General features: G+C 48.6%; 1 protein-coding gene across 4 annotated transcripts in view; it reads right to left on the bottom strand.

Moving 5' to 3' along the window:
• Positions 1 to 12,631, bottom strand: part of GJC2 (gap junction protein gamma 2) — a 59,064-nt gene that overhangs the window by 26,990 nt on the left and 19,443 nt on the right. For 2 of the 4 annotated variants that reach the window (XR_015797773.1, XM_088150261.1), the window contains exon 1: positions 1,360 to 1,469. The exons of the other annotated variants lie outside the window; for them this stretch is intronic. The gene's annotated coding sequence lies outside the window, so the exon portion shown is untranslated. Of the gene's footprint in view, positions 1 to 1,359; positions 1,470 to 12,631 lie in introns of those variants that run through there. 4 annotated transcript variants of the gene reach the window in all.

Below are 12,631 nucleotides of genomic sequence, written 5' to 3'. Positions count from 1 at the left end.
CCCAATTTGATGGCACATAACAATAAAGTTAATGATCAATAAAGCTGAAACAAATAAAACAATATAAAATAATAAAAAGTTGGGGGAATCTTGCATATGCTCAAAAGTTAAAAAAAAAAAGCTGACTATTCCATTCCCCCCTCCCCTTTAACAGTGTCAAATTTACCTTTCTTTTTGTCCAGAAAAGACTTAGCATTTACTTCTATTTTAAAAACCTTCCTATTTATGTATGACAATAGGTTTGCCATATACTCTCCTACATCAAGAGATCACAAACGCCATGCAGAGTCCACCAGCGTGTCTTTGACAGGGGATCTCCAGCCTCTGTTTGAAGACCCCTTAGCGACAGAGAATGCCCCTCTCCTTGTGGCAGCCTGTTCCACTGGCTGACCATTCATGGTCAGGAAGTTCCTCCTGATGTCTAACCTGAACCTCCTTCTCTGCCATTTTAACCCCTTGCTTCTGGTTCTGCCCTCTGGGGCAAACGAGAATAAATCCATTCCCTTCTGCGTGCACCCACCCTTCAGACATTCAACAATCCCTTTTGCATCTTCTTAATTTTTTAGGTCGTATTTGATTGAGACACCACTTCTGTTTTCTTTGGTCAATGTGTCTGTGTTTTTATCTTGCTAGCCACTGACTATAAATAAAAACCCTATTCTCATCGTATCTCCCCTCGGGCATCTCTTTTACAGACTAAACCTACCCAACCCTTAACTGTTCCTCGCAGGGTTTGGCTTTTAGCCCCTTCCCCATCTTCGAAATCCTCCTCTGAACTTGCTTCATTTCATTCACTGTCCTTTCTGGAGCCCAGAACTGGACAGAGTTTTCCAAGTGGGGTCTGATCAGGGGGAAAAAGGGGGACATTCACTTTGTGGGGTCTAAACTCAGCGCTCCTGTTAATGCATCCCACGTTTTACAAATGGACATTTTGCAAATGTGACTAACCCTACCATATGGGAATATATTAAACGGGATCAAAAGGGGAGCATGTGCCTGTGCAGACAAATATAGAGATACACATTTACACCCATCACACATGAACAAGATGCCTGTGCAAGCATATCCTCAAATTACCCCTTTAAAAAAAAAAGCTAAGGCAAAATCTTTACAGAGCTCCCCAATCTTTTTTTTTTTAATGTTGCAAATGCTCCAACTTTTGGAGGACCGCGTGAACAGAGCCTGAACACGCTTTCCAAACTGCAAATAATAACAGAGAGATCAGATGGCGTCTGCAACCACAGAAAGAGAAGTTAATTCAGGGCAGCCTCTTCTCTGGTGAAATCTGCCTGAAAAAGTCTCCCTGCAGGGCAGAGATTCACCTGCGGTTGGGAAGAAAACACCTGGCAGGTACGATACCTTCTCCTGGAAAAGGTGGGGATCAAGCGCCTCGAGGCAAAGCAAGCGAGCGGAGAGACGTTGAGCAATTCACAGCATTTGTCCCAAAGCCGATGTGCCGGACAGCGCAGGATGCTTGAGAAACACTGCGGGGAAATTTCCTGGAGATATTTACATAGATGTCTCTGACCACCACCCCCAAAACGCCGGAAGAGCCAGCCAGCCACACACACACACACACACACACACACACTGGAGGCGGGCTGAATTTACACATCAGTTCTCACAGGTGGGACCTGCTGAGCATCTCAGAGCAAGGATCCGAACGGGAATGTCGTGAAGTCCTTTTTTGCAGAACAGAACATAGACCTCGAGGCACGGCAGAGGTGGGATCCAGACATTTATTTTGTGTGTGTGTGTTTTGATGGCACCCCCTCCTGCACGCAGCTATACTAAAAGCCATAGAGTCAGCGGCATTAAAAAAACTCTCCCAACTCTCTCCCCCCCTTTGAATGCTCTCAAAGGGCTCGTAAAATATAGATTTTAAGCCTGAATTCCCTCCTGGCTTGAAATAAAGGGGTGTCTCAAGTCTGCCACAGGATCCATTTCTTTTACGATCTGCTTAATAAATGTCCTACCCCGATGATTTCCTAGCGTGTCCGGCCCCGGAGTCGCAATTAAGATGCCAGCGGAGGAGCAGGGCCCGAAGCCCCGACTGCTTCCGCCTCGGGTCTTGCGAACAATGTCGCTTGAGGTGATTCAAAACAAAAAAGAGCTTGTTGGCTGCAAAGCGCCTGGTGGTGCCCTGAAACGGATCTTTCTCCAGCTTCTGCCTTGCACAAGGGAGCTCCTGTTTGGAGACCAAGGGTGGACCTAGCAGGAGGGGGGTGAAAGCAAAACATTAAAATAAAATAAAATAAAATAAAATAAAATAAAATAAAATAAAATAAAATAAAATAAAATAAAATAAAATAAGCAGATAGGTGTGGCCGGTTGCAAAATTCTGGGATCAGCGATCCCAGCAGAATCTGGAGTGCGTCACGTTGAGCAAGGCTGATGCATCCCCTACCCTTGTGGCATCCAGATTAGAAGGGAGCAAGGATGCCCCTTAAATAGGTGCAGCTTCGATCATGCTGTCACTGCCGCCATCTTGACTTTTTTGACCACCCCTTGCAGACACACCTGGAAGGAGGCCTCTGGGAGATGGCTCCAGGTGACTCAAGCTAGTTAAGCCAAGCTTTAAGTCCCGAGCAGAATATCCAACAGCTACTAGGAGCAGCGGTTGATAAAGGAGGGAACATCTGCCAGGGCCATGATGTCTACCTTGCACATCAGGACAGGCTGAGTCCCCAACATCTGCCACTGAAGAGTGCCATTAACTGGTGCTGTGGAAGGGTCCAGCTGGCGATCTCATGGCACTTCTGTGTGGCTTGTTTATCACAGTGGAGAAGGCTCATGGACAATTCCAGCCCAGCCTACCAGCTTGGCATTTCCTGGTGGTCTCCCATCCAAGGACGAGCTAGATTTAGGCTGTTAAGACCACCCAGCAAACCCGCAGGCCTACGTTTCTTTGGTCAAAGCATAATTCCAGCAGAGAGGTGCAAATCTGGCAGGTGAAGAGAAGATCCACCCAGGAAGACCAGCAGAAACACGAGGGTCTGCTCTATTGCAGAATGCAAAACCTGGAAAAGGGTTCCATCAACACGTTGAGCTTAAAGGAGACCAGGAGCTGAGCCTGGGGGTGGGAGCAAAGTTATCTCGGGGGCCCTGGTCCTATGCCTCATGCACAGGCCTCGGGTACAAGCCACAATGACGTCATCGTGCAAAAGATGTCATTAATCCCTGGGACGCCCCTTCTCCCTGGCGTTGGTAAGTCCTGCAAATTTATTTATGTACAGTGGTACCTCGGGATACAAACTTAATGCGTTCCGTGACTCTGGGCGTATCCCGAGTTGTTCGTAACCCGACGCAAATTTCCCCATAGGGTTCAATGTAATCCGGTTAATCCGTTCCGCCCTCCGAATTTGGTCGCACCCTGAAGCAAATTTTCCCATAAGGTTCAATGTAATTACCGTTAATCCATTCTGGCGTCCGCGGACCACACGTCAGGGGCGGGAGAACGGCCGGGCGCCGCGCAGCACGGCGGGAAAACGGCCGCGGAACATGTGTCAGGGCGGAAAAATGACCGTACCCCGAGGCGGAGTTCGCACATCGAGATAAATTTTTGCAGCTGGAGCTGGTCGTAACCCGAAACGTTCGTTAGTAGAGGCGTTCATATCCCGAGGTACCACTGTATTTATTTATTTATTAAACTTCTCCCCGCCCATCTCCCGCCAATGGGGGACTCTGGGCGGCTCACAACATATTAAAACAATAAATAAATATACGATTAAAATGTATAACAGGACACGTTTACAAAAATAGAAGGAAAAAAGTTGCTGAAGCATTCTCTGCAAAAGCCACCCAGGCTTATCTAACCATGGGCAGATCTTCTGATCGAAACCCCTCTCCCCAAAATCCATAAACCCCTGGTTTCTCCACCTTGAAAAAGCAGAGACACCTCCCACCATGGGACTTTCCCCGCCGTAACACATTTGCAGGGTCCAAGCTGATCTCGCCAGCGCCCACCTCCATCCTCAACCTGTCAATTCCCATCACCTTTATTTCTTTATGGCCCAAGACCATGTCACAAAATTTAAAAAAGACAGCACCCCATGGATACATGGGTAAGTAACTATACACAGTATATACATATATAAAAGAAAGAAACCCTGACAAGTTAACATTTCATAAAAGGGACCAAGCCAGCATTTCTTAAAGGGTGGTCCCAGGACCTCTGCGTGTCCCCCAAGACCCTCTCAGGGATCCGCAAAACCAAAACTGTTGGCCAAATATTGACGATATCTGTAAAAATTTAAAACAATGTCACTCTTTTCATTATTACTTCTTAAAAAAATAGTCTTTTCCATGAAAAATGTTTCATTTATGCTAATATCGAATGGGTTTAATCGCGTTCTTTTTACACGATTCAATAACTAGATACGCCACAAATGGTCAGTTTTAATTTTTAATACAGTAAATATCGATAAATGCAACCCACGCGAACCAAAGCTGCTTTGGGGTCCTCCCTAATTTTTAAAAGTGGGAAGGGGTCCTGAGAGCAAAACGTTTCAGAAACACTGCTATAAGTGAAGGCGATGAATAAAAATTTCACTACCGCTTTTGAAACAAATGGATATTTGTTTATGGCGTTTATCAGACTCAAGAGTGGGTGCATTAGCTGTGATTGCCAATACGCGTACAGTAATCACTTCAGAATAGTGTTTGTCAAACGTGGCCACTTTAAGAGGGGTGGACTTCAACTCCCAGAATTCCCCAGCCATCTGGTGGCTGGGGAATTCTGGGAGTTGAAGTCCACCCCTCTTAAAGTGGCCACGTTTGAAAAACACAACTTTAGCAGAATGTGTAAAACAGAGTCAAACTCTGTCTTCGAACAGATACATCCTCAATCTCCATACCAAAGACTGGCACCGTCGCCAGCTGCCCCCCTAGCACGGAGACCATCCAGACGGGCTAGGGAGAGGAGCCCGCTATGTGGGGTGTGCAAAATCTCACAGAAGCAATGGGAACGTGCAGGATCTTTGCATTTTACTGGCTAAGGTGAGAGCTTTCCTCCGCTCGCTCCCTGGCCCCTGCCCGCTGGAATTTCAGCCTCAGCAAAAACCAAATCAAATCACGGGAAAGAAAGAATAGGTAATAATCCTTGTGTGTCATCGTCGCCCGTCCAACAATGGAAGGGTCAGTTCCTGTGCGGGAGAGAAAGCCGCCGCATTTCAATAGCTGGAACTAGGTGGAACACAACTCCCAACTCATGAGTCAAACAGAAGCAATGCGAGGTCTCCGCAGCGCGCTGCCCTTCGGTGTCTTAATGAACTGGAAAACGGAGCAGGAAATGAACTGGTTGGTCCAAAAGGCCATAATAATGATGTTCCAAAACTCCGCTCAATTTTCCACCGGCGGGTGGAAACCTCACCTTGGCCAGGGCAACTGACGAATTAAGAGTCCCCGTGGCCAAGGGGGAGGCTGGCACGGAGGCCGAATCCCGATTGACTCGGGAGCGGCTCCAAGAACAGCCGTAACGTATTCACTGCATCCATTAAGGTCCTGGCTTAATCCAGTGCGAAGGAATGTAGGAAGAAGCTTTAAAAAGGATCTGGAGAGGGGCCAGGAATTTTTGGGGGGGGAGGAGGGTCGTTAGGGAAATGTTTGAAATTCTTCACCTCTTCGAATCCTTCTGCTCCCGTCCGGCCCCACTGCCTTGGCCAGCAGCTCCTTCTCCTTTCCAGAACGCCGACATCGGCCCGGAGAACAAACGGGGAGCAACAAATTGCACCCCCCTAAATGGCGTGCATGTTAGAAACGAGAATTAGAATTTGAACGCGGAGAAATGCCCCAAGTGGCGTCACCCAGAAACATTTATTGACGGGCTTTAGATCGGGAGGTTTCGCCAGGAGTTCACGGCGATGTACAGAAGATGGACCGAATGGTCCTCCCTCCAATTTTTCCCAACAACAACCCTGTGAGGTTGGCTGGGCTGAGAGGGAGGGACTGGCCCAGGGTCCCCCAAGGACCTTCCATATCTGAACAGGGACCAGATCCTCCAGCACCTTCCCCATGACTCCATGCTGGCCCTCCAAGGAGGTGTTTCTCAACCTTGGCGACTTGAAGATGGGTGGACTTCAACTCCCAGAATTCCCCAGCCAGCAAGGCTGGCTGGGGAATTCTGGGAGTTGAAGTCCACCCATCTTCAAGTCGCCAAGGTTGAGAAACACTGCTCCAAAGTCATTGGCCTTCCTGCTTTTATATATCTATATTTATGTACAGTAGACTTTTATATCACTGTCTATTCTCCTACAACAAGCCTGCAAGGTAGGCTTGGCTGAGTGGGCAGGACTGGCCCAAAACCCCCAAAGAGAACTTCTGAAGCTCAGGGGAGACTAGAACCCAGGTCTCCCCCCTCCATCCAGCACCCTGACTGGTACAACCTGCTAGGACAGACCACAGATCTCTGCTCACCCCTAGATCAATCGAGCTATTATTGATCCTGATTCAGTCCTCTAATCAGGAGCTTAACCCTTGATGGTGGAGCCAGGGGAGGGGTCCACACATTGTGCCATCCTGCCAAATCTTGCTTTGGCACGATGCGGGAGCCAGGCTGTTTGGGCTGGTGGGACTCTCCATCCTCTGGAAATGCCCCCGACAACTGGATCCTTTTGGGATCGGTCTGTGCAGACGGCAAGACTCAGTCACGGTCGCATTGCAAAGGCGCAAAACGTAGGAAGGAATTTGCTAAGCCAGATTATTGGGGACTCTGCTGAACTATCAAGGTGGGGGGCTCTCTGAGATGACCTTGGCTGCCCTTGGAAAGCTAAATAGGGTTCCGACTCAGTCAGAGGGTGTGTGTGTGTGTCAAAAAAGTCAAGATGGCAGCCGTAACTACGCAATGTTAAAAGGTGCAGGGCTTCAATCACACAGCTGCTGCGGCTGCCCTCCAGATTTTTGACTCTCTGTGGACAGCTGTAGGTTTTCCTGGTGGTCTCCCATCCCACTATCATCATCATATTTGGGCCACAGTACTTGGATGGGAGACCACCAGGAAAACCCACAGCTGCTGGGAAGTCAGAAAAGCGCAATGAAAGAAGACGATATTGTCGCTAAGAGAAACACCCGGAAGGTTGTTGCCAGAAGGTGAACTCAAACTCAAGAGCTTTTATGGACTCAGCTTAGATAGCAGCAAATAGGTGACCTTGGCTCATCTAGGAAAGCTCAGTGGGGACTGGATTCGGTTAGTACTTGGATGGGAGGCCACTAGGAAATTCAGGGCTGTTCATCAGACAGAGAAGTCCAAAAATATCCTAGAAGAAAGGAATGGCAAACCACGCTCATACTGTTGCTAAGAAAAATATATGGAAGTTTCCATAATATGACCATTATGAGTCAGGCTTGTCTTAAGGGAGTCTTTATCTCTTTTTTTAAACTTCCTAAATAAGTATCTTGAAGCATGAAAACTGCTCAGCTTTCAAGGACAAATCGCACATTCAGAGAGCTGACGACCTGAATGAGAGAGCTTTTATTCCTCTAGTACCGTGCTTCTCAACCTCAGCAACTTTCAGATATGTGGACTTCAACTCCCAGAATGGAGGGGATGGAGGAGGAGGAGGAGATAGACAAGAAAAAAGGTAGACGGAGGAGAGGAAAATAGATAAGAAAGAGGAGGAGAAGACAGAGAAGATGCACAAGGAGGATGATAGACAAGAAAGAGAAGATGCAAGTAGTCCTTGCTTAATGACCACAACAGGGACTGGAAAGTTCATTGTTAAGTGGGGTGGTCATTAAGCGAGTCACGCCAGATTTTACAACCTTTTTTGCAGCGGTCATTAAGTGACTCACTGCAGCCGTTTAGCGAATCGTGCAGTTCCCCATTGATTTTGCTTGCCAGAAGCCAGCTGGGAAGGTCACAAATGACGATCACATGACCCCGGGACACTGCCACCGTCCTAAGTGCAAGCTGATTGCCAAGCACCTGGGTCGCAATCATGTGACCGCAGGGGTGCTGTGACAGTTATAAGTGCGAGGACTGGTTGTAAGTCCCTTTGTTTAGCACCCTTGTAACTCTGAACAGTCACTAAACGAATAGTTGTTAAGTGAGGACTACCTGTAGACAAGAAGGAGAAGGAGAAAGCAGACAAGAGGAGGAGGAGGATACAGAGGAAGAGGAGGAGGAAAAGGAGAAGGACAAGAGGACAAGGAGAAGACAGAGGAGGAGGAGGAAGAGGAGAAGATAGTTCAGAAAGGAGAAGATAGGAAGGGGGAGGAGGATGGCTGATAAAACAGAAGGGGCAGATGGCAAAGAAGGTGATTTAAGTCTGTTCTCGAACTCAGGATTTTAAAAGTTCTTCTCTTTCCTTTCGTTTTGGTGTACGGTAAATTGTTTATTTCTATTTTACATTATTTCATTACGTCTGAAAACGGATCCATAAAAGTAGTTGGCTTTTGGGGGGGGGAAAGCTGCAATTAGTTTTGCATTTTCCATGTATGCATCCCACCATTTGTCAAAGAGGCAACATTAATCCAAAGACATGGTTGAGGAAACGTATTGGCTAATTTTGTGCCGTGTTCACGAGGTTTGTGAATCCAGGAAAGAGTTGTGGGGTCTTGGAAGACATGACAGCCCCTTGGGAAATGTGAGATATATAGGAGATGAAGCCAAATCATACCAAAATATCTTCATTCTCCAACAGGGAGAAGCTTGTTAGTCTGATATTTAAGGCAAACCCTCAACGTCTAATGTTGCATTTCCAGATCATCCCACGAACCACAATGAGCAAACTTCTGAAATGCGCACTTCTCTGAATTTTGCCACGCAACTATTTTTCCAAATAATCTGCAAAACGACATTGGAGCGACAGTCATTGCAACCAACACGATGATGCTGAAGGAACTGTTTCCAAAAGGGTAGGCATGGGGCAAAACCGCAAATGAAAATGCATCCGTGGGGGGAAACCGTGCGCACCAACGTCAGGGCAAACTCTGCAAAAATTCTCAGAATTGACAGCCTTGCCAACGTGAGTAACCAAGGCGAGGCGGGCAGGCAAGGAGTGGCCTTGACCCATTTATAACCAAAGGCACCCCCAGTCACCAAAATGAACATTTTTGGCGCTCTGCCCCTTCCGCGTTCCTTCTCCAAAAGGAAGCAAATCCAGCTGCGCTGGGCTGGGCTGGACTGTCCAGCATCATGATAAGGGCCCCCCACACAACAAAACCCATGCACCACAGCCTACTAGGAAACCCTTCAACCCCCCTCCAGGCTCCACCTTTCTGGGTCCTGACCTCGAGAAAAGCAAGCGAGGGCCGGGGCCAGAGGGCCGTGACGCACGCACCGTCCCTTGCTTGAAGCCGCTTCAGCTTCGGCCAAAATAATGCTTCCCACACCGTTAGCAGGCTGCTTCTGCCTTTGTGCGGGTGGGTGAATGAATCCCCAAGGCCTCTGCAGCCCCCCAAGGGAAACTGCTTCCTTCCTGCCCCCCACTCTTTTTGGAGAACTTGCAGAAGTTTGCAAATGTTTGCTCTGGCCTTCCTTCATCCGCTGCTAAAAGAATGCGGAGCCCCGGGCTCCTCTCTTTCTGCCTTTTGGAAATACAGTACCTCTTTCTGCCTGCCTCAAGCCCAGGGGGCCAACCCCCCCCCCGTCCGCCCCCCCAGCCAGCCTGAGCCTGGCCTCATTTTTCCTCCTACCCATCTAATTCTGCCCAGCCTGGTTCTTGCACCAACATCCCTCGAGCTGCACTGTGCAAATATTGGAAGCAGAAAAGCACGATGGGGCTTTAACGCATTGCAGTTCTTCATTAATAAGGTACTTGTAATTTGCCTTTCCTGGAATCTGCCTCTGCGTGATCACCCTGTCTCCCCTCCCTCCAGTTTAAAGCCCCCACAGTCTAACCCAGTGTTTCTCGACCTTAGCAGGTTTCAATTGGGTGGACTCCAACTCCCAGAATTCCCCAGCCTCTTCCAACCGGATAACTGCCCCAGATGGGTTAAATTACAAACTGCGAGAATGCCTATCAGGCTGGCTGGGGATTCTGGGAGTTGAAGTCCACCAGGTCAGGAATTCCTTAGCTTGGGAAAGCCACGTGGCTTTTTGCTGAAGCAAAGTTATCTTAGGTATTTCCCAACACAATTCTTCCCTACAGCTGGGTTGGACTTCAGCTCCCAGAATTCCTAGCTAGCATCCAAGGAATTCTGGAAGCTGAAGTCCAGCTTATCTGGGAAACTTCAGCTTAGGGAAGACCCTCTTAGGATGAGGCCATCCAAGCAGAGCAGCCAGGAGTGTCTGTGGGGTATGGTCAAAAGTCAACGCGATACCCATGACGTTGTGAATGAAGCTCTGCCCGTTTCTTGCATGCTCAGCCAGTCTTAGCAGCATGCCTGGCGACATTTAACTCTCTCCTGTCCAAATTTGCAATCTGGGTACACGCATGCAATGTCAACACACCTACAAAAGGTGCGTGGCTTGGATCCCATCACAGTGCCCGCCATCTTGCAGATGTTGACCTCCCGGGGGACGCCCTTGAACGTTTCTCCAATTTACTCCTGTTCCGCAACATGCTTATCCTGCTATTCTCACGAAAGAGAATAACAGAATACCTTATTCTCAATAGATGCTGCTTCACTGCCCACATTTTCACTTGCAAATGCAATCACCTGCTTAAAAAAAAAAGAAGATTCAGCCGAACAAGCAAAACGGTCAGAGAGACGTCTGGCTTTTCAATCAGAAGCCAAGAAAATGCACAGAACATGAATTACAGCATGCCAAAGAGAGAGCAGGCAGATCACAGGGAAGGGCAATCCTTGATGCAAAAATAGTATTTATTTTGTTCCTATATCACCTATCCTCTTAAAGGGGAACATACCTCTATTTGTCCCCATTTCTCTCTGCAAAACACTGCTCACATCGCAGAATCTCAAGGCAGGAAATTTCCCCACTGTCAGGTTTCGCCCCTTAATCTGCCTCCCCAGACCTGTTTTTCTTCTAGGCGGGCTTGTTAATTGGGCCCAGCCTTTTTAATTGGAAAGTTTCTCAAGCCCCTAGATAAAACCAGCATCTTGGCTGATCTTGCCAAAAGCAAGCAGGGCTGAACCTGATGACTGCTTGGATGTGAGACCACTAGGAGATGCCCAGGCTGCAGGGAAGAGGGGAAAACAAAACCAAACTGATAAAATGAGCATTCCTAAAGGGCAAAGGGCAACTCATTTTTGCACTGCTGCCAAGAGAACCAAACAATTATGTACAGGGAGTCACAAGGAGTCGGCTTCACTTCAAGGAACGCCTTATTTACATTCCTTGCATTTTTTAAATTTACTCACGCTGGGCAAAAGCCTTTGTCCCATGGAGTCCCCATCCACCGCAGGGCCTTTCCACCACAGTCCTTAGAACAAAGAGCAAGGGCAAACTATATCTGAACCTAGCGGTGATTCACCACCAAGGCGGAACAAACTTCAAAAGCAACTCTGTGTCCCAGATCACCGGCACGTGCAATCGGTCCAGAAGATCCTGGCCCATCTTCTGTCCCATTCCATGTCTCCCTGGGCCTTCAACGGGGTGCAAACAAAGGTTATAAACTCCCACCTGAACGGCTGGTGGCAATTTCAATTAGCTTTATAAGTCGTGACACCCAGGGCATATTTGCAAGATCCAGGAACGCAGCAATGCAGCTTTACTCATGCTGCAGCCCTCTCCGTTAACATCCCAGGCCACGTGCCATCGTGACCCCGCCCACAAGGGCAGGGGAGGCGCAAGAAGCACATGAAAATCAATGGTCCCCTTGAAAAACTCTCTGCTTTGCCCAGGGCTGGCCTGGCCTTTCAGCTCCCGTGCACACTTACAACCTTCTTTTGCAAAACCAGGACTTTCTGCCCCATTGCCAGGGTGAGATGGCTGTGGCCAATCGGGGCCACGCGTGTCTTTATCTGAAGTCCACAATTAGCCCATTCAAAGCTAATCTGTGGAATCCAGCGTGCTTTTCCAACGCCTGCAACCTTTGCCGAGTTGTCCCATTCGAGCTGGAAAAGAAAGCGGTGGTTCTCCTCACCCCTCCGTGATGCGCTCTGCCCCACCAAGAAAAAGCACGGCGGGCATCTTAACACGCAACCATTGCTCCACAGCTGCCAGCACCTCACCCCAACCTTTCCATCTGATGTGCTGTGCAGGGAAAGTGGGGGTCTCGGGCCAGGAAGATCATGCCAACGTGTGTCCCTTGACTGGCAGAATTCATCACGCACAATACCGAAACGACTGACATGGAATAACACGGGAAGAAGGGAAGAATCTCTTCTTTTGCTGCATTTTTTCTTGGGGGGGGGGGATTTGATGCCCTCCATAGGAGGAACCACCTGCAATGCCCACCGTTCTTTTCCTTCCCTTCTCCGGCCAGGCTTCCCAAGTGCATTGGGGCCGCCCACATGGTGCCACGCCTGCAATGGCACCGTGCTCAAATCTTCTTGGCAGACCAGCCGGCCGTCTCGTCTCCAGAGCCCCCCACCTCCGGGGCGGGGGTCAGTTTCTCATTGTTAAGAACTCCTTCCCTCTCCCCTCCCTGTTAAGGCAACAAATCCCATTCATGCCTCAGTACCTTAGCACTAGGCTCTGGATGCTAGGAGGAGGAAGAGGAGGAGGAGGAGGATCTTCATCCTCACACTCATCATCCTTATCACTACTGATTGGCCATGAAAAGAA

This window comes from Python bivittatus, unplaced genomic scaffold (genome assembly GCF_059951505.1).
Source record: "Python bivittatus isolate LINGU-HERP-01145 unplaced genomic scaffold, Pbiv_v1 ctg000610_np1212, whole genome shotgun sequence".
Classification (NCBI taxonomy): domain Eukaryota; kingdom Metazoa; phylum Chordata; class Lepidosauria; order Squamata; family Pythonidae; genus Python; species Python bivittatus.
The sequence above is the reverse complement of the archived record's forward strand: the minus strand, read 5'-3'. Positions and strand labels throughout refer to the sequence as shown.